Source organism: Athene noctua, chromosome 1 (assembly GCF_965140245.1).
Source record: "Athene noctua chromosome 1, bAthNoc1.hap1.1, whole genome shotgun sequence".
NCBI classification, from domain to species: Eukaryota; Metazoa; Chordata; class Aves; order Strigiformes; family Strigidae; genus Athene; species Athene noctua.
Genome location: NC_134037.1, coordinates 155,766,802 through 155,793,342, shown reverse-complemented (window position 1 = coordinate 155,793,342; position 26,541 = coordinate 155,766,802). Strand labels below are relative to the sequence as shown.

At 43.0% G+C, this 26,541-nt stretch overlaps 1 long non-coding RNA gene across 4 annotated transcripts in view; it reads right to left on the bottom strand.

Annotated features, from left to right (window-relative positions):
- Positions 1-25,020, bottom strand: part of LOC141958983 (uncharacterized) — an 80,816-nt gene extending 55,796 nt beyond the window's left edge. For 2 of the 4 annotated variants that reach the window (XR_012633379.1, XR_012633377.1), the window contains exons 1-2: positions 24,900-25,020; positions 23,673-23,772 (exon numbers count right to left, since the gene is read on the bottom strand). This is a non-coding gene — a long non-coding RNA (uncharacterized LOC141958983). Of the gene's footprint in view, positions 1-16,703; positions 17,019-23,672; positions 23,773-24,899 lie in introns of those variants that run through there. The other 2 variants (XR_012633380.1, XR_012633378.1) reach the window with 2 other exon arrangements.
- Between the last annotated feature and the right edge of the window lie 1,521 nt (positions 25,021-26,541).

Sequence of the window (26,541 nt, the reverse complement as noted above, 5' to 3'; positions counted from 1 at the left end):
TGAACTCAGCTAGACTGTTTCCTGTTTCAAGATTAGCTTGATCATTACCAGTTTGATGATCTGTGCATGAGTCTTAAATTTCACACAGATACACCTTAAAAGCTAGATCCTCAAAGGCATTTGGGTATTAATTCCTATTTGGTAACGTTGTGCAAGTGAAGCATCTAATTTTTTTTTTAGTTAGATATGTTAATGCTACTGAGAAGTTCACCTAAAGGGCTAGAGTATCTGTAGCTGATTTCCAGCATCAGAGACTGAGTGGGGGAGCAGCCGAGAACACTGTTTGATAAACGAAAGCATGTCAAATGTATTTGCTGGAAAAGCTCAGGATTTTCTTCCTGGTAAACATAAAGGAGGAGGAGGGATGAACTGTGGGTCATTTTTCGAATATGATTTTTATCCCAAAGCCTTGCATTTTAATGCTGGAAATGACTAAAGGTCTAGCAAAGATGACCTGGTAGTTCCAAGGGGAATAAATGAATGCAAACAAAGGAAAGAAAAGCCCACAGCCACTCTCCATCTGGTCACTCCTGTCCAGGCAAAACAATCTCAGCACCCTGGAATATGACCCATACTCTAGGAAGTCCTTCCTTTAACTGGCACAGGTATAACAAGGTCTAGAAACTCCAGACTGTCTCAGGCTGATTCCTATGGACTGTTTCACTTCTGTAAGCTACAGCAAATCAGTTTATAAAATGGGCCTGGGACCAGGAATGCTGAATTTGCCCCAATGGACCAGGCCTCACACCTGTCTGATCAAGAATCCAATTCCTGACAGTCATCTATACCAGGCATTTTGAAGGAAAGCAAGAATCACAGAGTAGGTCGATACTTGTGATCTTATATACATATCATCACCTTACATGTGTATCACCATGGCTTCGGCTTGTTCCGGAGGTTTAGTATGCTTTCAAATTTGATATTCTTTTTAATTGTAACAATATTAGACCCATGGGAAGAGTGTCCCCAGAAAGTATCCTTTTAAAACCACCTAGACAGCAGGTTTTGCAGAAATGTGCCAGCTTTATGTGTGAGAAACCCCACACCCAAACGTACCAGATTTATGAGTGCAAACCAACCTAAATCGACCGCATTCTCTGAGTCCATCACGAGCCAGGGCTGGAATACCCACTCCCTGTCCTGCCCATCCACACATGCCCATGACTTGAAAACAGACTCTACAACTCGAATAGAGTTATAAAGCAGGTATGTTTACTCCAGTGCCAGGGTGCAAGGGGATTTCACCACAAAGCTTGCACACCCACCACACATTTTACCAAAACTCAAAGAGTGTGGATATCCATATTCACTGGATTACATAACACAAACATACATATGCATGAGTAAGGCTGGGTTAGTTCGAAAGGCTGGTGTCAGCAGTTTATGTTCTCTCTGCACCTGCGCATTGCCTCCTGGTGGCGTCTTCAGGGGTCTTTGGGAGGAAGGCCCGTAGTCTTTCTCACCTTGTACTTTGCCCCGGAGCATGGGCAGATTCTATTGGCCAATTTCTTGAATAACAAGAGTGTTTTTCGGCTGGTTTATTGATTCTATCTTATCTAAGAGAGCCAGTGGAACTTCTACCATCCGTATATAGCTATCTTTACTCATTACCAAGACCCAACTAGTTAGAGCACATCCGTTCCCAAGGACAAAAACATGGTATTTTGCTGAACACTGCAGTTCTTGGTAGATTTTCAGAGTGAACTGCTTTGTTTTGATGAACACAGTAGTCCTTGGTAAAATTCCACAGAACAGTCTGGGCAAGCAGGATTCTTAGCAATATTAAAAAGTACTGTAAGTGGCTAAAAGTAAGTAAATAAGTTGCTAAGCAGTTTGCCATAAGTAGATAAGTCTCAAAAGAAGTAATCATTTCTCTGCATCACCCAGCAGGATTTAGAAAAGGGGCCCGGCTCCGCTTTCCCAAAGGCCGCGGAGCGGCAAGGCGCCTTCCGCCGCGGCTGGCGGCTGCGGGCGCCGGGGCCGGCGGCGCGGCCCTGCTGCCCTCCTGCGGGCGAGGCGGGCGCCGCCGCCGCCCCTCACCGCGGCGCCTGGGCGGGCCGGCCCCGCGCCCCCGCCCCGCTCCGCAGCGGCGCGCCAGGGCGGGTTTTCGTGCGGAAGCGCTCCGTGCACACAGTGTCATCTCGGGGACTGCTCTCGGCTCTGCTATATGCGTAACAACAACACATTCATACAGTGAGTGAGATCGTTTATATTAAAAAATAAAGAAAACCAAACACAAAACTGTTTTTAGCAGTGTTCCTATCTCAGAAACATTCGAGATCTTTTCATGTAACTGATAAAAAACAAACCTTTTTTATTATTGTTTTTGCTTTCACACCTCTGATTAACTAAACATTAACCGAACAGCATCCTTCAAGTGATGGAATCCTAGAATCATTTACGTTGGAAAAGACCCTTAAAATCACGGAGTCCAACCGTGAACCACACGCCTGCCAAGTCCACCACTGAAGCATGTCCCTATGTGACAAATCTACAGAAGTATGAACTTCTTCAAAGTACAATGAACTTCAGACGATCACGTCTCTCACCTTTTACATGAAAGACAGGAGAGGCAAGGCAGAGGGAGGGAGGGAGGGAGGGAGGTCTACACGCCACACCCTCATGTCTTTTAAATCCCTCCAGGGATGGTGGCTCAAACACTTCGCTGGGCAGCCTGTTCCAGTCCTTGACAATCCTTTCAGTGAAGAAATTCTTCCTAATATACAATCTAAACTTCCTCTGCTGCAACTTAAAGCCATTTCCCCTCATTCTATCACTTGTTATGATACTTGGTAGAAGGGACTGACACCCACCTTGATACAACCTCCTTTCAGGTAGCTGTAGAGGGCGATGAGGTCTCCCCTCAGCCTCCTCTTCTCCAGACTAAACACCCCCAGGTCCCTCAGCCGCTCCCCGTACGACCTGTGCTCCAGACCCTGCACCAGCTTCGTTGCCCTTCTCTGGACACGCTCGAGTCATTCAATGTCTTTTTTGGAGTGAGGGGCCCAAAACTGAACACAGGAATCGAGGGGCGGCCTCACCAGTGCCGAGTCCAGGGGTCAGATCCCTTCCCTGTCCCTGCTGGCCACGCTAGTGCTGACACAAGCCAGGATGCCATTGGCCTTCTTGGCCACCTGGGCACACTGCTGGCTCCTGTTCAGCCACTGTCAATCAACACCCCCAGGTCCCTCTCTGACTGGCAGCTCTCCAGCCACTCCTCCCCAAGCCTGTAGCGCTGCTGGGGGTTGTTGTGGCCCAAGGGCAGCCCCCGGCATTTGGCCTTGTTGAACCTCATATAATTGGCCTTGGCCCATCGATCCAGCCTGATATTGTGTCTTTATGCAAGTTTTGTTCAAGGGATCAAAACCGCCCAGGTTTTTCATAGGCACCTGACCTATAAGGCTAGAAACCGATCATAGTGCAGACATCTCATCCCAAAATATTTAATCTGATTTTAACTCTGGAAACCTCTACCCCTCAATACCTCTAATATTTTAACTACTTCAACTAAGGTAAGAATCAAAATACAACATTTGTGGAAACTTTAAAATGTTTACTTTTGTTTTCTTTCAGTCTTCTTACATGTTTGCATTTCCTGTTTCTGGAGGAATACACTATCTGAAATAGTGTGGGAAGCTTTCCCTGTCCTGGCCAACACAGTTTCACTGGAAACAGCTACAAAATACTGTTCTTGAGCTATTTCTATGCCAAAGGTGTCTAGATAAGCAACCAGTTTATTCCAAGATTACTTTGATTTTAAACTTAATAAACCACTGTAGTACTGCTGATGAACCAGATACAGGAACTGCACACCTTTTTGAGAGCACTCCTGGAATTTTACAGCTGGGATGTCTTGAAGAAGTGAACCAATTGATAAAGTTGAAAGACCAGAGTTAGTCAGTGCTTGGTTTATCATTGCTATTAAACAGTATTGAAGTGCATACCTGATTTTAATCCTCTTCTTTACTTGTGTGAGAGACGAGAAACCAGGCCTGTGAGAAACTAAGACAAACAACCTGGGAAAGCAAAAGTTGAGACTGATTGAAGAAATGCCTCAAACACTCGCAAGACAAAACTATGAGTCACAGGGTGCATTCTGTGGAGGCCCAAGCTGATAACGCTGCCCCATGTAGCTGGGGGAGAGAGCCCTGTGGAGACAGGACGGCTCTGCCCTGGGGCACCTGGGCAAATTTCAAGGGCCATGTGTCCGGTGAATGAACTTTGCTTCATTATCCACAAAATGCATATTAAAGTTGACACCCCTCAATATGCTAACGAGGGCTGTCATGATCATGCTAATGACATCATCCCATGAAACACCTTACCCCTCCCTGTACATGGGATACGTAGCTATGTGGGTCGACCTAGGGGACGGACCCAAGGAAAATGGGTATAAATCAAAGGGGGGAAGAAAGGGCTCGCTCTCTCTCTCCCCCTCTCCCTGCCCCCCCGACCGTCTGGAGAAAGCAGTGAAGCGAAGAAGACGAATGCCAGTGGAGAAGACGGCCGCCTCCTGGAACCCTCGCCGGCGGGATCAGCGCAGGAACCCAGACCGGTGATCTGTATTCCCCCATTCCCTCTATCTCCCTCTTTTCCTTTTTCTATTAAGAAATGCAAAGCATATTATATTGCTCACCACAACTTGCTCTGTACTTGGCCAATTATCATGTGTTCAATTAGTGCATTGTAGGTAGTTAATAAATGCTTGAACTTGGAGACTTGTTGTCCGCTCCAATTGGGGATTTGCGAATCTGAGTCACTTGTCCCCCTCATCGGAGCGGGACGTGACAACTGGTCAAGAAGCCACTGTTGGTTTAAGATCCCACTTTTGGAAGCAAAGCTTTTTAAACAGTCCATACTGGACTTAAAGTAAAGCTGCGCAGGGGTTAGTGGATTAGTTTACCACCTCGCTCTTAGTAGGCAGGTGTCTGACAAAATCAATCCATTCCATATCTTTTTTTTCGGTGTGTGAAACAACTGGGTTTCCTTAGCTCACAGGGATGTTGCAATACAAAGGCTATTAAAGACTGTGAAATTGTCAGCATAATTAGGGTCACACACAGATACTGACAGTGTGAATTTGCAAGAAACACATTCCTTCTGTGCAAACTGTTAAAGCTAGAAGAGGGAATATGTGCTGCTTAGCACACATTGCTACTGAGTACTACTGAGGAAGAGATAGTAAGTAGTATTAATTTTCATTGGTCATTAATATATAATATTAAAGTATTTCTGAAATTATTCTGCTGACTGAGTAAACTGAATCCCTTTACATTAACTTAAATTAGCAGAAGAGAGTTGCTATAGTGCCAGAGAACTACTTAAATTAAATATATTCTCTTACTGGAGTGAAATAAGTCTTCTTATCCATATAATCAGCAGAGGGCAGAGCATGTCTTGCAAAGCACAGAAGAGGACTAATAGAGTCAACACAGTTGCTTGAATATTGCAGATTCAGGAGTCATTATTGTGGATTTTAAGTTCTATTTTTTTCTTTTGACTTTCAATATTATCTTTTTATGAATAAAGGCACAATCTTATGATGATCCAGTACTGAATAAACACATCGTGTGTGTGCTTAAAAGGATCAAAATTCATTAAATGCTCAAACCTTGCTATTGTTAGTACCAATGATTTGGTTAAAGTATTGATCAGATTATATTTAAACAATTAATTAATTAAGCTCAAGTGACTGTATTTAATTACTGAGTTAATTTTGATTTCGTTTTTTTCATGATCAACTGGAACTAATTTATGGTTGTGCTGAATTATAATATTCAGAAAATATTTAAACTGAAATCTATACAACTAAATGTGCACCAAATATTTTTTAAAGAAAACCAAATCAGTATATAACTAAACAGAAAGAAATAATCCTCCCCAAAGGCATAGGAAGACTGAAACAATTATTTCAGACTAACAGACTACCTGTATTGGGTTTGCATGGCAAGGTTTTGGTAGCAGAGGGGCTACAGGGTTTTACTCTGTGAGAAGATGTCAGAAGCTTCCCCCATGTCCAGCAGACCCAATGCCAGCCAGCTCCAGGATGGACCCATTCAGGTGGTACCGCCTATGTGATAACATATTTAAGAAGGTCAAAACTGCTGCGCAACAACTGGAGAGAGGAGTAAGAATACGTGAGAGAAACAACTCTGTAGACCCCAAGGTCAGTGAGGAAGGAGGGGAGGAGGTGCTCCAGGATCAGAGATTCCCCTGCAGCCCGTGGTGCAGCCCATGGTGAGGCAGCTGTGCCCTGCTCTCGTGGAGGGTAACGGTGGAGCAGATCTCCACCTGCAGCCTGTGCAGGACCCCACACCAGAGCAGGTGGCTGAGCCCAAAGGAGGCTGTGACCCTGTGAAGAGCCTGTGCTGGAGCAGGCTCCTGGCAGGACCTGTGAGCCCATGGAGAGGAGCTCACACTGAAGCAGATTTGCTGACAGGACTTGTGACCCCATGGGGGACCCACACTGGAGCAGTGTGTTCCTGAAGGACTGCACCCCGTGGGAAGGACCTACGCTGCAGAAGTTTTAGAGGATTGTCTCCTGTGGGTGGGATCCCACACTGGAGCAGGGGATGGAAGGAGTGGTAAGGACAAAATATTATTAATTTACCACAACCTCCATTCCCCATCCTCCTGTGCCACTGGCAGTGGAGGAGGTAGAGAAATTGGGAGCAAAGCTGAGCCTGAGAAGAAGGAAGGGATGGGGGGAAGGAGTTTTAATATTTGGTTTTATTTCTCATTACCTTACTCTGACCTTGGATTTGGCAATAAATTAAATTAATTTCCCCAAGTTGATGCTGTTTTACCTATGACAGTAATTGGTGAGTGATCTCTCCCTGTCCTTATCTCAGTCCATGAGCCTTTCATTATATTTTCTCTCCCCTGTCCTGCTGAGGAGGGGAAGTGATAAGAGCAGCTGGGTGGGCACCTGGGGGCCAGCCAAGATCAACCCACCACAGTCTTTTTTGGCACTCAACATAGGGCACAAGACAATGGCAGTTTTGTATTAAGTGTGTTATAGTTATACCTGTTGTTAAGTGTCCAGGTTCTGTGTTTGTACACAAACTGAGAGGGAAGACAGCTGTTGAGAAGGAGCCACCCAAGAAGGCTGTCAGCTTAGTTGCTGTTGAGACACAAGAAGGCAATCAGTGATCTACCAGACAGAAGTACTGAGATCACCTCCTTCAGTTCTAGTGAGGGGAATTCTGGCCTGGCACTGAAAGGCTCAGACAGTGAATATGCCAGCCAGGAACAGGAATAGGAGGTCCCTGCCTTTGGCCAGGAGGAGGAAAGGGATGTCTGGGTATACTGGTCTGTGTGGATTCAGTGGTCAGGCACAGCAGGCTCACAGAAGTAGAAGGCTTTGGTAGACACTGGTGCAGAGTGAACACTGGTGCCATTAGGGTATAGGGGTGCAGAACCCATCTCAATCTCTGAAGAGACAGGGGGAGGCCAACAATTGTTTGTACTGGAGGCTGAGATGAGCTCAACAGGGGACAAGTAGCAAAAACACTCCACTGTGACCGGCCCAGAGGCCCCTTCTATCCTTGGCATAGACCACCTCAGGAGAGGGTACTTCAAGGACCCAAAGGAGTACCAGTGGGATTTTGGTGTAGCCGCTGTGAACACAGAGGAATCAAATAGCCATCTACTCTGCCTGGCCTCTTGGAAGATCCCTTCACTGGGGGATTGCTGCAAGTTAAATAGCAGGTGCCAGTTGCTACAAGGATGGTGCACCAGCAGCAATATTGCATGAACCAAGGCTCCCTGGCTCCCATCCATGAGCTGATTCATCAACTGGAGAGCCAAGGAGTGATCAGCAAGACTCACTCATCCTTTCATAGTCCCATATGGCAAATTCAGTCTGACAGAGCGTGGAGGTTAACAGTAGATTATTGTGGCCTGAAGGAAGTCATGCCACCAGAGTGCTGCTTTACCAGACGTGTTAGAGCTCCAGTACAAATTGGAGTCAAAGGAAGCCAAGTGGTATGCTACAACTGACATTGCCAATGCATTTTTTTTCAATTCCTTTGGTAGCAGAATGTACGCCATAGTTTGCTTTTACATGGAGGGGTGCCCAATATACCTGGAATCAGCTGCCCCAGCAGTTAAACCACAGTCCTACCATTTGACGTGGACTAATCTAAACTGCACTGGAACAGGGTGATGCCCCTGAACATCTACAATACCTTGACAATGTCATTGTGTGGGGCAACAAGGCAGAAGTGTTTCAGAAGGGAAAAAGAGTAATTCAGATTCTTCTGAAAGCTGGTTTGACTATAAAAAGATGCAAGGTCTAGAGACCTGCACCAGAGATTCAGTTCTTGGGAATATAACAGTCATGTCCCTATGCATGTGATCAACAAGATAGCAACTGTCTCCACTGGTTAACAAGCAAGAAACACAAGCTTTCCTAGGCCTTGTGGGATCCTGGAGAATGCATATTCCAGGTTATAGTCAGCTTCAGAGTCCTCTCTATCTAAAGTAAACTGAAAGAAAAACTGGTTTGAGTGGGACCTTGAGCCACAACAAGCCTTTGAGCAGATCAGACAGGAGATAGCTCATGTGGTAGCTCTTGGGCATGTCTGGACAGGACCAGATGTGCAAAACGTACACCACACTGCAGCCAGGGAGCATGGATGGCAGAAAACATCAGGAGAAACCTGAGCAAAACCACTAGGGATTTGGAGCTGGGGGTTCTGAGAAGCAGAATCCCACTACACCCCGACTGAAGAAGAGATACTAGCAGCATATGAAGAGGGTTTGAGAGGTTTCAGAAGGGGTTTTTTGTTGGGTGTTGGCCTGCAACAATTGAATATACTGCTGCTTCTGTCCTGAGCACCCATCTTGACATATGGGGCCCAAGGCATAGCTTCTTCTTATAAACATTTGGAGGAAGCCCATGGAATGGGATAATAATATCTATCTATTAAGGGACAGGGGATAGTAGTTAATGATAACGTATGAATCTCTATGTTGGGTATAAAGATGCTTTACATATGCTATATAAGTTATATGTGTTGGTAGGAAGTTATTTCATTAATGAGAATTAAATACAATGGGATGGTGAGAAAATACAAAAATGTCTTAAATTATGTGGGACCTGAGCATGACCAGAGTGGTATGGAATAAGGAGTTGTATTGGGTTTGTGTGTGTGGTGAGGATTTTTGGTAGCGGAGGAGGGGGCTACAGCTGCAGCCCTCTGTACAAAGCTTCTGAAGCTCCCCTAGCTCCAAGTTGGACCCGCCGCTGGCTAAGGCCAAGCCAATTAACAATGGTGACCACACCTCTGTGACAGTGTATTTAAGAAGGGCAACCTGGGAGGAGCATGGGGACTTGTGAGGAGGAGTTGTGATGGAAGCACCTACGCAAACACCAAGATCAGTGAAAGAAAGGAGGAGGAGGAAGGAGAGAGATGTGCCAGAGCAGAGTCTCCCCTGCAGCCCGTGGAGGACACCACACTGGAGCAGGAGGTTGCACCTGAAGAAGGTCGGGACTCTGAGGGAAGTCCCCGCTGTTGTAGTTTGGCAGTGGGAGGACTACAACACACAGGAGGGACCCACACTGGAGCAACTTGGAAAGACTTTGCAGCCCATGGGAAGGATTCATGTCAGAGAAAGTTTGTGCAGGACTGTCTCCTGTGAGAGGAACACCACCGCATGCTGAAGCAGGGGGAAAATGTGAGGAGTCCTCCCCTGAGGAGGAAGGAGTGGCGAGACTGACCACACACCCCCATTCCCTGCCCCCTGTGCCTCTAGGGGGAGGAGGTAGAGAAAACTGGAGGAAAGCTGAGCCCAGGAAAAAGGGAGAGGTGTGGGGAAGGATTTTTTGAGATGTGGTAATACTTCTCACTGTCCTACTCTATTTGTTAATTATTGTTGTTAGTGCTTGAATTAAACTGATGTTTTCTTCCCCTAACAAGTCTGTCTTTTGCTCATGACCATAATGGGTAAATCATCCCTCTCTGTTCTTAGCCGTTTGCTGTATTTTCTTCCCATTCCTGAGGGGGAAAGGGTGAGTGAGTGGTTGCCTGGTAATCAGTTGCCTTCTGGGCTCAAACCACAACAGAGGTGGAGGTTGTTTTGGGTGTGACGGGATGGAGTTCACTTACCCCATAGCAGCCCTCATAGTGCTGTGCTTTGTACTTGTAGCTAGAAAGGTGTCGATGACACACCAGTGTTTGGGCTGCTGCTGAGCAGAGCTCCCACAGTATCAAGGCTGTCTCTCCAACATCCCCCCCTCACCCCCTCAAAGGCCAGTAGTCTGGGGGGTGAGCAAGAGGTTGGGAGGGGACATAAGCTGACCAAAGGTATATTCAATGCCATATGATGTCTGCCCAGCTAAGGGAAAGAAGAGGCAGGGGCACATTTGTTACTGAGGTGTTTGTCTTCCAGAGCAACTGCTATGCATACTGAGGCCCTGCTTCCCAGGCAGTGGCTGAGCATCACCTGCTGATGGGAAGTAGAGAATAAATCCTCTGTGTTTCCTTTGCTTCTGCATATGGCCTTTGCTTTTGCTTTACTAAACTGCCTTTATCTCATCCCATGATTTCTTTTTCATCTTGTTTTCTTCCCCTGTGTCTTGCTGAGGAGGGGAGAAATAGAGCGGCTGGGTGGGCACCTGTCAGCCAGTCAAGCTCAACCCACCACAACAGCCATACTGCCCCCCCTTTCCATTGTTTGCAGGGGGGCCAGGGCATCTCATATAAGGCCATACTGCCCCATCCCTCATTGTGTGCAGGAGGCCCAGGCCACACATATAAGCTTTCACTCACCCACCCCTGACCTGTGACAGATGCTGTCTCTGCTCCTGCACGGAGAAGGCAGGCAGCAGCTGACATGGGGTCAGGGGACTGCTGCCCCTTGCAGACCCAGTGAAGACGACCATTGATGACTGTTGGCAGCAGCGTTTGGTGGCTGACGGCCCACTCCCCATGCCTTCAGCCATGAGGCAGGATGGTGCGGGCTGGGGGCCTGCAGTGCGGAGCTGCCTCTCGCCCCGCTGGGGCCCAGCGCAGGCCCCCGGCTGCCCTGTGCAGGAGGAGGAGCGCCGGAGGGAGCTGGAGAAGCTGCGGGCTGAGCTCCCACAAGCTGGGCCACTCGGCCATCAGGGCCCTCCTGGGCACCAGGGCCATCAGGAGATGCAGAGCTCCTGCTCCCCTGATGGAAACAGGTCCTGGGCCCTGGCAGTGGCCAGCTGTCAGATCGAGCCTCGTTTTTTTTGGCTGGCACTACAGGAGAGACCCCCAAAAGCCACAGCGCTGGGCAGCAGACAACATGCCAGGCTGTGGCAGATGCTCTGCTCCAGGTGCCAGAGCCTGCGGGGGAAGAATTGGTGCTTCCTGACAGCACATGCAGCTGGCTGCTGGAGCAGAAGACCCGCCTGCAGTGTGCCCTGGAAGGCAACATGGTGCCCTAGAGATGGAGCACCACCTCCTGAGAAAGGGAAGCTCTCCGGAAGGGTTCAAGGAGGCAGAAAAGTGCTAAGCTAGCTGTCCTCACCCAGCAGCTGAAAGAAAGATGCAGGCATCTGTGGGAGACCATTGAGACAAAGGTGTGAGGAGTTAGAGCTGCAGCTTATGGAGATGATGGGTGAAAACACCAGACTGGTGAAAGAAAACTCTCACTTCTGTGGGCAGATGCACTGGGCAGAAAAGGTTCAAGCTGAAAATGCTGACCTGAAGGGGCAACTAATATGAGTGGCAAATAAGCAAAATTCTGCCACCCAAGCGATCAGCTGTCTTCAAAAGCAACTGGTAAAAGCCAAGTGCAAAGTGAAAGCCACAAGAGAAGTGGCAGAAAGAAGGCAATAGCTGGAGAAAGAAGGCAAGGAGACAAAGTCAGTGCTGCAAAGGAAAGAAAAGGAAGACAAATTTTTGCGACGTGCTCAGACAGAAGGAAAAAGGGAATACCAAGACGCTATGCAACTGCTTTGAGCCCAGGTGACTGAGCCAGAAAATTGGTTTCAGAGCCCCTCAGAGTCAGCTTGGTCCTGCCTTCTTTCAGAGAAGGACCCCATAACTGAGACAGAGGAATCGGTTGCAGACAAATTGTCTGTCATCTTGCAGGCTCTGGGACCACAACCACACTTTGACACTGCTGTTCTTTGGGGCAAATGGCATCATAGATCAGGGTATAGAAAATAACTATTTTTTAAGGGATCTAAATCAAACAAAAAAGGTACTGCACCTCAGCTCTAAACATTACATGTTTAGATTTGTACATTTTGTACATGTCCTGTACAAAACATTAATGGCACAACACAAAAAATATGTATCAAAGTTGTATATCCAAGCGATAGACTTCAGTCCTGGTACTCCAGAGTTATTTGAAGTTTTGATGAAGCCCAATACAAAAGGAAATCAGTAACCCACACAACTGAGTGTTAGGTTGGACCTTCCATGAAAGTCAGGCTAAATCCTAGCCCCAAAGAATGAGAGGTGAGCATGTGGGGCTTTGGATACAGATACATATCCAGATCCAAGTCAAGTATTTGATGAACATGCCCATAATTCCTAATAAGAGGACTCTTACTGCCTGAGGCCTAGTCTTCAGCCACAGAAAACTGATGTAGTTCCATTTGTGTTTTAGCACAACCCAACCAAATGGCAGCATGTCTGTATAAGACTCTGAGCAAAGAGATTGGGAACACAAGACCTACAGGCTTGCGCTCAGGATTTGGGTTCTACTCCACAATCTGATTTAAAAAAATACTGTACTATTTCAGACAAAAATTTACATGAAGAACTTTATAGATTCCATAGGTGCTGTTTTGAATTATGACATGAGATATTCTGGCAAATCATGCCACAGTGTGAAAGTCCTGTCTTTTTGCATAATACCAGCAGCGTTACAAGTGACGCTGCCTCTCAAAATTTTTTGGACTGGAAAGAACAAATGTAGAACTGAGGTTGTCTTAGGAAAGGGGGCTTAAGTGGTTAACAGATAGAAAGAGAAACCAGGTGTTATTTTTCACAGGCAGGTTAGTTGCCTGTGGTAGACCGTCTCCCTTTTTTTTTCTTGGTTGTATATTTCAGGTATAACTTTTTGTGATACTTCTCCTCATCTTCTTGTGACAAAGCAATTTGACAGGAGCTGTAAATCCAGGAATCCCCTGGATCTAAGGTTCAAGATGACTTTCTATTCGACCCATCTGTCCTCCACTATGGTGACAGAAAAGAAAAACTGAAAATTATTCAACATCCTGTATGGAAGCCCAGCTCTGTATGGTGGCAGTTTTAGGGACTATTCAGATCAAGTCACATGTTTTCTGTCATCTTAGAACTTGCTGGTTGATCACAGGCTTGGTCTAGCATCGATGTGCTCCTTAAAAATGTTTTGCACTTCTGTCTGGCTTTCTTCTAAGAAACATTTTTTCACTTTATTAATTTAATCTTCACAGCCAACTTTTGTCTACATTACGCAGAAAAGTGTGAGAGATTAAATCTGATTTGTCTGATTTCAACAGTTTTCTTGAAGAGTGGAATCGGCATTCATGTCCCAAGACAAACAATCTTATTCATGTATCTGGAATTTACCTTCTTCTAAGACAGTTATTTCTCTGTTGTTTAGGTTTTTCCCCACGTTGTTACTAAGTAATTGTTCATTTCATCCACAAGAGGACAGCAAGAAGTTTAAAATGCCATTACGATACATATTTGTGATGTTGCAGGGAGATATTAAAATTTCCAGTTTACACTATGAGGAAAATTTTAAAATCTTTTCATTCAAAAATCTTTTCATCCCAAATCAGCATGAGGAGTCAAAGCTTGTTCTTTTTTCCTGAACTGAATTTTTTTGAGAAAATTGAATTTTAAAATGTTGAAATGTTTCATTCCATCTTGGTTCAACAGTTTCTCCTCTTGAGCATGTCACAGTTTAAATGCTTGAAGTCATAGCCTTCCACATGAATAGTTATTCTGAGTTTTTCATCCATGTTGTTTTAACAAGAAAAGAGATGCAACCAACTCAGCTAAGACCGTATCACACCTAGACAATAAAGGTCAACAGAAGCACAGGAACCCAGGCCTGCCTCTTGTGAGGCATTTCATCAGGTCACACAAAAAGGATCATTGGAAACTGTCTAAGAATCCAAAATGCTTTGCAAAGGCTGTGAGATCCTGTGACCATCAATGTTTAAGTTTAATAAATGTGCATTAAAAATTCCTATTCATACTGTTATACTAATATAAAAGAAGAAATTGAGACATTATGGCACGCTGAGATAAAAGGTTTAATTCACTCGGGATTATAAAACATCCTCAGTTATACATATATGCTCTTTAAGGAAAATTAGACTGTCAGGGGATTGTTCAAATAGCTTAGACTACAATTTTTATTTGCATCTAATTACTTTGGGTTTATGTAGTATTAATTAAAGAATATTTGCTTTACTGAGGCTGATAAATCAGAAATGATATATTGTGCTACAGCTCAGTCAATCTATGGCTCAGTCTAGCTCAGCTTCTTACCATTGGTGCCTCTCATTTTTGTCAGTGAGTTGAGGCAAAGTAACCTATGATATACTTAAAGAAACACTGATGGCTTTTCAGAACCAAAATCCACATTATAAATATTTCAGAATGCTATAAAATCATGTATTCAATCAATAAGTACACAAGTTAGAAAGGGCTATGGTTTATATATTTTTCCATATTACCCAAACAGATATTATGTGAATTGCAATGGAAGTAAGACCACCCCACAAAGAAGACCTATGGAAACCAAGTTGCACTGTACTGCTGTAAAAATCTGAGCTTCTGTTTGATTGCTGAGTTTCAGAAAAGTCGCAAGCCGTATTGATTCATCTACTTGAACAGGAGGAACTTTTCTTTTTCTGGCAGGTCTTTCTTTCATATACTGTGTTTTAAAGCCCTTTCCATCTCTATTGAGAAGTGTGGTCAGCACAGTTGAGGCCTCAGCATGTGTTCCAAAATATTATGTGTCCAAGTGTGTTCATATAAATCTAGTCCCTTAATATTTTGGCTACACTTTGAACCACCTCCTCATCACCTGCACACTCATATATGGAAAACATTTCCATCTATTCACAAGCTTCTCTGTTCACACTAGAAAGCTATGATTTGGCCTTCAGCTTGGGCTGACAGTGCAGGCTTGACAGAAGGGTTCTGAAACAAAATACCATTTTTCAGTAGTTAACTTCTCACTGCAGATTGGCTGAACAAGTGGTGCTTGAAGCCAGCCTACAGGACAATACAGTGGCTGTATGCTTTGTTTTCACTCAAGTAAAATGCCAGACCCTCACTCTGCCTCATTGCAAATCTCCCTTTGATGGCAAAACATTTTCTTGTCCTTCCAGCATTCAGGATCAATTTTGTTAAATAACACAACAATAGGATTTGGCTTTGGGAACCTGTCAGAAAAAAAAGCTGTGGTATGCAGCATCATCATCTCAGTTTCCCTTGCTATTTATACTAAATTGACATAGAGGCACTGAAGTGACACAATTTATTTCTTAGGAACATGAACATTGCTCATGATTAATTTTATAGATGTCAACGCAGAAATTTCACTCTGGCAATCACTGCTGGACATTCTACATCTAAATATCTTCCTTATTCACCCCTGAGTTCAGTTACTTTGTAGTAATAGATTTCTTTTTTCTAGTATCCTACACCCAAACAAATACATAATGTGATCTTTAAGAAGTTTGCCTGTGCACTAGAAAAGCAGCAATAGACATGTTAATCTGTTTGTTTGTTTTTTTTCTGACTGGTAATGATTTAGCCTGGGTCCCCAAATCACTGCCAAGTGATAAGAGAACACATATTTGCTATGCTTGGACTGATAGTTGTCAGTTTAGACAGCGGCATTTGAAGCTGCATTGTCACTAGAAAACACAAAAATCTTAACTCGAAAAGTACCGAGCCCTTTTAATGAGCCCCCAAGGCTACCAAACATTGTCCAGTTCTCAAGTGCACACTCTGATATATTTAAAAGCAGGTACTTTTGTCAAAACAGACTAAAGTCCCCATGGGCCTTTCATATCACAGTGTCAGTGCTTACCTCCAAGTATACAGGAGATGCCATAACACATGAAATACAAGGTCCCTCTGGTCCTGTTCCTGGCACTACGTGGCACCGGAGGCCTCAGAGGAGTCTCTGCAGTGGACATTTACCAGCAACCTCTCCAGCAAGGGCTGCTTCTGACATTCAGGCATTTAGTGACTATTAGTCTGCATTGGTCCCTGTGTATGAGTCCGTACGTCACACACACAGAAGGAGTTTGAGGTTTGTTTGTCCTTTGAATCTCCTTAAATGCAACTTGTGGATCTCTTCATTGCTCTTAGAATAGAAATCTTTTGTTTTGTTCTCTAGTTTTTAAACAAGTTGTGTAAGTGCCTGAACTTTACTGTATCTTTTGGCAAAGATTTCCACATAAAAACTGTGTGTGTGTGTGTGTGTGTGTAATCAGCTTGCTCATTTTGAACTACCATGTTTCATTTTAGGGGAGGGGAAATATCTATATCCTTTGTATATCCTAAATGCTATCCTTTATTGTACAGTATGCCTTTGTTCAGTCTTCTCATGTTTGCTGTACAATGTAAAGCATTCTGACCTACTCATTCTCTCCCTGTAAGAATTAAGTTATTAAGTAATTAAATGTCTTGATCAAGTTTGCTGCATTTCTCAATATTGTTTTATTTTGAATAATTTATGTGCCATTTTTATTTGGATTTTGATAATGTGACTGTAACTCAGCAGAACACTTGAGATGGCTTAAGCAGAACTTATGAAGCCCATGTATACATAGAGCTAACTTACAGGCGGAGATAAATTTCATAATTCAGTTCATCTGAAAGAAGAAAAGGAATGGCCTACTCTGTCTGCGCTGATGCTGTTATTCTTGTTCCTCAAATTGATGGTCATTCTTTCTTACTCTCTAGTCCTTTATTCTTTCTGCTTCAGAGGTATATTCTCAGACGTGTTAAAACCAAGGGAATTTTGCAATTCAGCAGAGCCAGGATTGCACACTTCAGGAGAAGATGCTGAAGAAACTGGAACAAGAGATGATGCAATAGGTATACTGGCAGCTAAGCAAAATATTGCATCTAAAAAAAAATTGTCCTTCTCTGCTCAATAGCCTTTTGAAGCACCAAGATACCTAGTTCCAAAGGCACCTAAATCACACCTGTGCCTGCAGCTGCCTAAGGTTTCACAGTGCTGTGCAAATAAGCATCCCAGTCTAAAAGTAAACCAGTGACCTTACTTTTCATTCCTTTGCCTAGCTGCACAGCCAAATGTAAAGTGGCAACCTCACAGAATACTTACCACATCAGTTTCTGGCACAGTTTCAATTATGTTTTATATAGTTTATATCAAACAGGTATCACATGGAATATTGCAGGATAGAAATTGCAGGTCTTTTTTCCCACACAGGGAAGTGTTCTGATACCAAACTGTCCCCTTCTATTAGGACAAATACATTTTTATTATTTCCTGCAAATCAAAGCCTTTTCAAGGAGAGGCAGTGTCATGCACCGGTTGCAACCACTGCACTGGAGTCAGACCTAGGTGGATGTTTATCAGTGGCAGTTTATTAAATAGGCAAAATCCCATACACAAGCTTTTTTTAACTATTTTGCGAAATAGTTAAAACAATCTCATAAATAATAACTAATGCACGCATAGGGAAGGTATACAACCACCTGTCGACATTTCTTTTTCTCCACAGGTTCATGTCACAACACATCAGGGAAGATGTCCAGCATAGTGGGAGAGTCTCAAGCCAGCTGAGAGAGGTCCAAGGAGGACCTTCAGTTTTCCTGACTATATACCTGTTTTACATGTGGTGTTTTGTGATATGTGGGGGAGGGTTAGCCTCAACTGTTCTCAACCCAACAAGCATGACTCTACAAAAAAAAAAAAAAAAGGAAGCAAGACTGCCATTGTCCCTCCAGAGATTTTTGAGATTTTTCCCCTGTACATACTGGGGCCCTTTCTGGTACCTTGTTTGGATATCTTACCCACTAATGTTGGTTTTACTTCATTCTCTGGTTGTTTTAACTTCCCCTTTATGGGTTCTCCCAGTGGCCGCTCAGGCTCTTGACATGAATGCGAGGCCATGAGCGCTTTCTGGTAGATAAGGCAAGTGGAGCAACAGAGGTATTTCTTCCACATTGCTGGGGCTTTATCACTATCAACCATAGGCTGACCATCGGGCCTCTCCTCCCAGCTCCATCCTACAGTCTAGCGAAAAAATATTTGCCCATCTTCAGCGGCTGTGGGTCTGGGGTCATCTCCCACAAGCAGTAAAGGTCCTCCTTTCTGAATTGGTCCAATTGTTAGACTCTTTGCAAGAAGTGAGAGATAGGGATTTACAACGTTTAAGGCAGAGGAAGAAAATTGTTCTAGTTTTTTTGTTACCTTGGTGACAATTTTAAATATTGAGCTATTAGATAAAAGTTCCTGTATCTGTCTCCTTATATGCACTTTATTTAATAGTCTCTTCTTCATAAAGTAGAGACTTGGAGAGAGCTTGAAGAGAAAGAATCAGACTTGAGAAACAGAGAATAAATTGTTTAATGCAAAGACAAGGGCAGACCCACTTGTTTTTCAGTGTTGCCTGTGGCTGTTTCCTGCTTTGCACACATTGGTATCATCTTGGGTATCTCATTCTTCTCATGAATCACATAGGAAGCCTAGGGTCCCAGCTCAGGACTTTGATTATTCTGGGAGAGACCAGGTGCCCTCAAGGTTACATGTTGCACTACTATATATTGTAAGTCAGTTGCACTTTTATGTTTCTAACTTTTAACTTGCTTGAAGTAGTAGTAGCAGTAATAATAACAATAATAAGAGTAATAAACAATAGGAATAATAATGCAAAGAAGAAGCTGTGCTTTATTTGATGGATTGATATGGCTAGGGGAAAAAACACCAAAATCCCAGTCACATAAGCTCTCCCAGTCTAATGTATTCCTTCTCCTTATAACCCTTGCGGACTATATTCTTGGCAATAGTGCAGTCTCACTAGGAGATTTGGACTGGGCCTAAAAAAAGATTTATCATTATTTTTTAAGTAAATATGGCACAGACAGGTTCTCCCTTAGCACCTAGGTTTGTCAAAGCCCTTGGCCATTCCTGAAAGGTGTAACATATGCCTCCTGACAAGATCTGATGTTGGAGAAAAAGCACTTTGCTTTTGCTGTTAGGTATACAATAGTTAATCCTTTTTACAGAGGTCTTGCATTTATCTCCAGAGAAATTACCATTAGCTGCAGTATTTTACCGGAAGGTAACTCACAGTGCAGAAATAACGTATCGGGATGGCTGAAATGCAATTTAGTTATGTCAACAGCAAGTGAGCAATGTTCAACCTCAAGCACTGTAATGTTGCAAACATACTGTGCAGTACAAAGTAATTCTACGGATAGTTTGGATCAAGATCTGCTTGCATTTGCATCATTTTTGTGATGGTGACATCCTTGCATCAGAACAAGTGAAAACAGATTCACTTATGCTAGATGATTAGTAATAAACTAATGAAGCCCATTGTTGTGCTTTCATTCATTGAATGCCTATGAAGGAACACTTGCATTCAACCCAAGATCTTTGCTTGAATGAAAAATTATCCCCACTGGAATCAAATGAGGCTATTTGATATAAGTATAGAAATCAATTTAGTATCTCTCTCTGCCGAGGGACTTTGGGCCTATGTCTGCTGCTGTTGAACTCATAGGGCTCATTATCCTGTCCTTGTAGGAGATTATGGACTACTTCTACAGTCCTGCAGAAGGTGTCTTACCAGCATTAAGACCTAAATGCTCTGATAAGTGACTTTCATTTCTCCACAGGCATAATATTACAAACAGTTTTAATGCTGTTTCCGATGCCAGAGCAACATCCTGCCCTCAGACTTTTGGGCTATGGGATCATGCTGTGGCTGTGTGAAGAGAATCTATCCTCAATATGCTTTTTTTCTCTTCCCACTGTTTCAGTGAGAGGAAATTGTGATTAATCTGCTTCAATTTCAAAAGAGAAGAAAGTAATTACAAAGATCATAGTAATTGGGGCATTCAGCTGCACTTCAAAGGATACTCTTTCCTTTAGCATACTTGCTGAAATGTAGTTTCAGATTTCCTAACTAAATCCCCCCCCCCCCTCCCCGCCCCAATATTAGTCTTCTTAAAAAATTATTATGGCATGAGTATGAAGTCACTGAAATCAAAGGGTACAAGTCAATGACTATTCAGTGGTCCTTGATCTTATGCAAAAAACAGCAGGGGGTTACATAACATTAAATTCATATAGTTGATGTCATAAAGAAAAGTATCTTTGAGCTCCTGCAAAACCAGGGCCTGAACTGAAATGTTACTGAAATTAGAGGAAATTTTTTCCTTAAGTTAAATGACAATGTAATCTAATATAACCTCCAAAAGTATCATGAGAATAGTGTTTCTGTGAGCAATGGAACCACTAAGCCAGGTTTCCTACAGAAGTATGTCCTTTTCCTTTAAAAAATCTCTTCTGGCTATTACAACCCCAGTGCCTCCCCATTTCTTTCCAGTTCCCTGTGCCAGTGCACTGGGCAGGGGTAACGTGTGCTGCAGCAGTGCACTGATTGCTGCCAAAGAAAAAAGACAACGACACTGTTCTCTTGCATTTTCTTCAGTGGGAGAATTAGGGTCTCTCCTCTGAGCACTGGTTTTCACCAAGTTTCACTAGTTAGGGGCATGGTATATTTGAGACTTTGAGACTTAATTTTGGTCTCAGTAGGTTCAGAAGTTACTTGGTGATGATGATGATAATACCAACAATAATGTAATACAGTTAAAAATGCTATGCACACACTCTTAATATCTACCCTTTTTTTTTCTTTTTTTTTCCCTGGTGTTATGCTACCCTGTCACTGCCCCTCTGATGCCCAAGGTCAGTGGTTTCAGTTTGGGTGGAAGGGTATAGTGAGTCATCAGCATCCTGACTCCTTTGCCAGGAGGAGTTTGATGTTGATGGCATCTTCTTCCTCTCCTTAGGATCTGCTTAGGAACATTTTTACATGTTTGCAAATGCTTTCAGACCTTGCTCTTTTCTTCATTGGTCTGCAGTTCCTGTTGCATTTCAATTTGCTATATATGGTGTGGTTTATATTATTTAGACATGTTTTTCTTTGTGCTTTTTGTTACCCTAAAACCATTTTTGTTTAGCTCCAGGTTTGTATTTCTGTAATGGACTGTGGGTGAGATGTGTACAGCTGTGAGGCCCCCAGGGTCAGTCTGTGTTCTATCTCTGACCATCCCACGCCTGTGCACTTCTGCACAGCATCCTGTGCTCCACTTCTCAAGGCCTCTGCTGTTGTACCAGCACTGTTTCACTACACTGTGTCTTTGTGTTAATCAGAAACATTGTTCTGTGCAGAATAACTGCTTGTCACTACTATCTACGTAAAATTACAGTCATGCCATACTGTCATAGTTTAAGCCCAGCTGGCAACGAAGCACCACGTGGCCACTTGCTCACTCCTCCCCAACCCACCAATGGTGGCGAGAAGAATTGGAAGCAAAAGGTAAAACTTCGTGAGTTAAGATAAGGACAGTTTAATAGCACAACACAAGGAGAGAAGTAATAATAATAATAGCAACAATAATACTAATAAAAGAACACATAAAGCGAGTGATGCACAACGCAATTGCTCGCAACCCAGTGCTCAACCTGTTCCTGAGCCATGATCTCACCTCCCCCTGGCCAGCTCCCCCAGTTACATACTGACCATGACATCATACGGTGTCAAATATCCCCTTGGCTAATTTGGGTTAGCTGTCCTGGCTGTGCCCCCTCCCAACTTCTTCTGAAAATTAACTCTATCCCAGCTGAACCATACAAAGATAAACAAAGACAAAATCCATGGGCATAGCCACCTGATCATTAATTAAAAAGATTGCTGTTACATCTAAAACACATGAAAACAAAGCTCCAGGAAGGTCAAGACAAGTTTAAACAAAGCAAATCTGACAAGCCTTCGTCCTGAGGTCTTGCAAAATCAGTACAAATCCTATGGCTAGTTACTAGCAACAGTGTTTATACCAAGCTGCAGTACAGTGACTGAAACCTGTTTTCTTTAGAAAACCTAGGTAACGTGCAGAAAGGGAAGCAGTTCATTTCCTTTGTGAATTGCCTGTTTTCTTTACCATAGTTGCATATATCTTTCATTTGTGATTGACTTTCATTTGGAGAAAAAAAAAAAAATAAAAAAAATTTAAAAGGCTGGCACAGGTAGGAAACTAGCCTGAGTACAAAACAAAAAGCAATGTCTAACAAAGTCTCAGAGGCGCTGCAATGAGATGTAGAACAGCAAGAAAAGTCAGTGCAGCTCTTCTCCTCACCTTTCCTTACATACAGCGTTTGCAGCTTCTCCTATGGTTTCACCTGCAGGTTCCCTGGGGAACTAAACTGCCTTCACTTGCCCCACTCAGGCAAGTGATGCAATTTTTTCACACATTCAGGTATAGCCCAGACCACATGGGTCATGCCTGAGTCTGGCAAAGGGCCCGCAGTACATAGAGATGCAGGATGCCCAGGGAAGAGACAGCAAGAAAAGCCATGAGATGTCCCTGGCTTGCTTTACGGCTGTAGTCAGAGTACTGCAGCCCAGAAAAGGCTGCAGGGGCTCAGGTGTGCCTAGAGGTGTTTTGAAACACAGGGAAATACTCTAGTACATAAAAGCTTGTGTAGCAGATGATCATGCTGAAAAACTTGTCTTGGGTGCAGGGAGTCAGCAGAAACAGTAACTGACCTTCCTCTCCCAGTGCGCTGGTATCCATAAACTCCCCTGCCACCAGGCTGAGTGGCGAGCCTGGCTTTTTTTCACACCCAGACATGTAAGGTATAACTGGCTGCCAGCTGGAGCTGCCATCGCCTGAGCTGCTTCTAGCCTTTCTGCTGCTGACCCACTGCACTCACTGATTGCTGCTCCACATCAGGCATCGGGTTCTTTCCTTTGACACAGGTCACAGTACAGCACCTCTGGTTATGCCAGGTGGGTATTAAAAATGGAGACATGACCAAGCATCAGCCTCCTGGGGAAGAGCCACAGGCAAAAAGGTCCCTGGAGGCTCAGCCCTTGAAGAGACCTTTGAATCAGGAGGGCGTTGCAACTGTATGCTATTAATTTCCCACTGATCCCATTTCCATAATTGGAAAACAGATCTGTTGGCCCTTAATACGGATTTTTATGCTAATACTTCACAGAGACTAAGGCAGCTGTATAAACACTTTAGGTAGATGAGGGCAAAGGAACTGGTCTGGGAGGGATCCCTGGCAGAAAGAAGCTGCGTATTTCCTTGGAATTTGTTTCATTTCCTACCTGGAATGTCCTTAAGGACTAATAGGAAATAAACATAGTTATAGGAAGGAGCAGTATTTAAAATTAATAGACACCGCTTTTCATGGACTTTGAGATGTGAGTAACATTGTTGAGACTTCCCATATCCTCAGAAGGTCCATTTAGACTGAGAGCTAACTCCCTGTGGTTTTATGGGCTCTAAAACCTCATCTCCAAAACTAGTGAATTACTAATTAAAAGCTCTAATGGTGACTGCAGCAAAGAATACATGACAGGTAGTAATGAGATCTTTCTTGTTTAAAGAAGAAAATGAAAAGTGCATTTGCTTTCAGAAAATGGTGATCCTCATAAGACATTAAGAATAGTTTACCTCAAGTTCCATGTGGAGCAGATGGAAGGAAAAATAATACTTAAGCTTTGGGAACGAGTCTCCTGTGAGGCTGGTCTGCTAGCAAGATCTAGTTCATTATCTGTGGAAATGTAAATGTTATGTCAGCGCTACAGAGAAAAAATGGAGTGAACCTCTGTTTTAAAAGGCAGAGCGTCATGTTTTCTGTAATTAGCTGCAGTAAAATTAGCTGCAGTCTTTATTCCTGCTTATAAAGTTGTGCTCCACAATCTAAGCTTTTATCTCAAACAACAGATTAAGTGTATGCCATTAAGTTTTCCATGTCACCTTAGTATAAACCCATAAAATATCATTCTCGTTAAGCAGCAAAGATGGTTTGAAAAAACTGACACGATTTTCGGTTTTACTTTTTTTTTTTTTTTTTTTTTTACATTGCTGAGGTGTTGTAAGGCTCCTCAGAGAGCAAGGACATGGCCCGTGCACAAAAAATTTCCTGTTTTGAGCTCAGCTAACTGTTTTCTGCTGGCTTTCCTTCAGTCATCTGTGTCTGATACAGAACTAATGTACAATGCATAATGACCAAGACTCCTTCCAGGGGTCCACAAGCCTTTCTTTTGCAAATAGGTATCATGAGACATATCATTGTTATGGTCTCTTGTACACAAAACATGAATTAAAATAAGATTTGGGGTTTCTTGTCTCTTGTCCAGTTCTTTGCCTCTAAATAATTTACTACAGTCTGCACTTCACCAACTTCAGAAAAAAAAATGATAGCACTGGTCTATCTGTTCCTGTAACTTACCCTAATAGTGGCTGATAGTTAACTGTTAGTTAATGACCAATTTTGAAATGCAATAATCACTACTCCTGTATTCTTATTTTTATTCACTATATTATGCAGAAAATCTGTCTTGCTGAATTTGTACATCATTTTCACAGGCAATCTGATGTAAATTAATCACTTTAAAATAAAAATAAATATAATGTATTGCTATATTAAAATTCAGCTCAGAATTTCCTGATGTTGTAAATGTTAAAGTTCTTTCATAAGTTTTTTTGTTAATTACATGTGATGTTGTTTAGGCAATTAATTTTTATTTCTCTAAGAAGCCATGTTCATAAAAGGATGTTTACAACATCCCCAGCCTTATGCCACACTGAATTGGGGGAAGACAGCGTGAATGATAATTACAGTGTTACGCTTACAGGAAAACACTATAAATAGAGCAGCTAAACTCAGGGACATACCTGCTCCTGTGTTTCAGAATTTAATCCTTCCACAAGGCACTGAGTAGCATGAAGTAGAAAGCTCACAGAAATCAGTAGGCACTAAGATGGTCCGTGCCTATATTGCAGAGTTGGGCACAGGTGAGGGCAATGCCAATGTTACTGCAAAACCCTTGAAATGTGTTGTTTTGAAGCATACTGAAACACTGTGTACTGAACTTCATGCCACAGCTCACAGTGTTATCTCCTCCATGCTAAAAATAGAAGACAACCAGAAGACAGCTGGTGAACCACACCATTGTCTCCAGAGCAATGTAAGTGGGGCATGTACATTAATTTCTCCCACAGTGCTACCAAAAGCACCAGCACTTCCCAAAAGTAAGCTCCCTTGGTAACTGCTAGAGCAGAACTTCCCTCAAATCCAGTATTTAAAGCCACTGTGTAGATCTTCAGAGAAAAACCCCTACCTTGGTACCTTCAGAAGTTAAAAACTTTCTTTTCTTGCCTGTCAGTTTTTCAACCAGTACAGTGCACTCATGCTCTTCTTTAGGATTTGTGAGCCTGCCCTTTAGCTTAAAGAAAAAAAAAAATCACATATATTCCAAAAATTGATAATTAAATAAAAAGATCAGGTGGTGTGAGAAAAAAGGAGGCTGAAATGTGAAAAAGATAAATTGGTGAAAGGGAAACATATTGCCTTCACCATAGCTCATCTCCTTTTTTTGTGTTTGTTTATGTGTATGACATGATGATGTTAAGGACAAAGGACCACAGAAATAAGACAAGAATGGAAAACTTCACTCACTGAATCCAACACCCTGCTCTCACATAAAATTGTGAAACTCCCATCTGAAAACTGTCTAGGTTTCTCATCACATTGCTTTAAGTAACTTATTTTTCTGATTATGAGAAACATTCTGCTAGGTTTCAAGCCAAAATGTACTGTGCCATTTTATATACATTTGTTTTCATATAACCACTATTTTTCAGTTTTTCAATATCTTCCATTGCATTCATCTGTTCACTGTATTAAAAAGAACCAATCATATCCCTTCAGGCCTTCCTACTGCAAGCTGAACAGAGCAAAAGCTTACCTTCATACTTTTTAAGAAAAAATGGTATAAGTAATAGGAAGAGAGATATATAAGGCAAAATCCTAACTCTGCCTGGAACAACAGCAAAACTATTTTACTAGGATCAGAACGTTCACAGGCGATCCATGAAACACTCATAGATCAAATAATCAAAAAGGGGTAAACCAGGGAGACCATTAAATGTGGAGCAACATATTCATCTTATTATAAGGTTGTGTTTAGTAATTTCTAGCTGTATGAAAGGGAAAATGTAACTAGGACTTCTCTGGTAAGTCAGAGGCTACAACCTTTATGAGCCATATGAGACAAGGGAGCTGTGCATACTGTCAGTTTTTCCCCAAGATGAAAGCAGGGTTGGAGCCTTTCATTCTCAAAAGAAAGCAAGAGGTGGGTACAGGTGGGTCTGTATGGAGACTGGGCTGCCACACATGTGTGGGGCACACAACAACCACATTCAGTGTTACGTTCTTCTCACACTTGAGCTACGGGCAATGTAAATGCAACAAGTTCAACACTGTGTGTGCATTTCACTCACTTCCATAGATTTCTTGTATTTTCTGTTGTTAGTC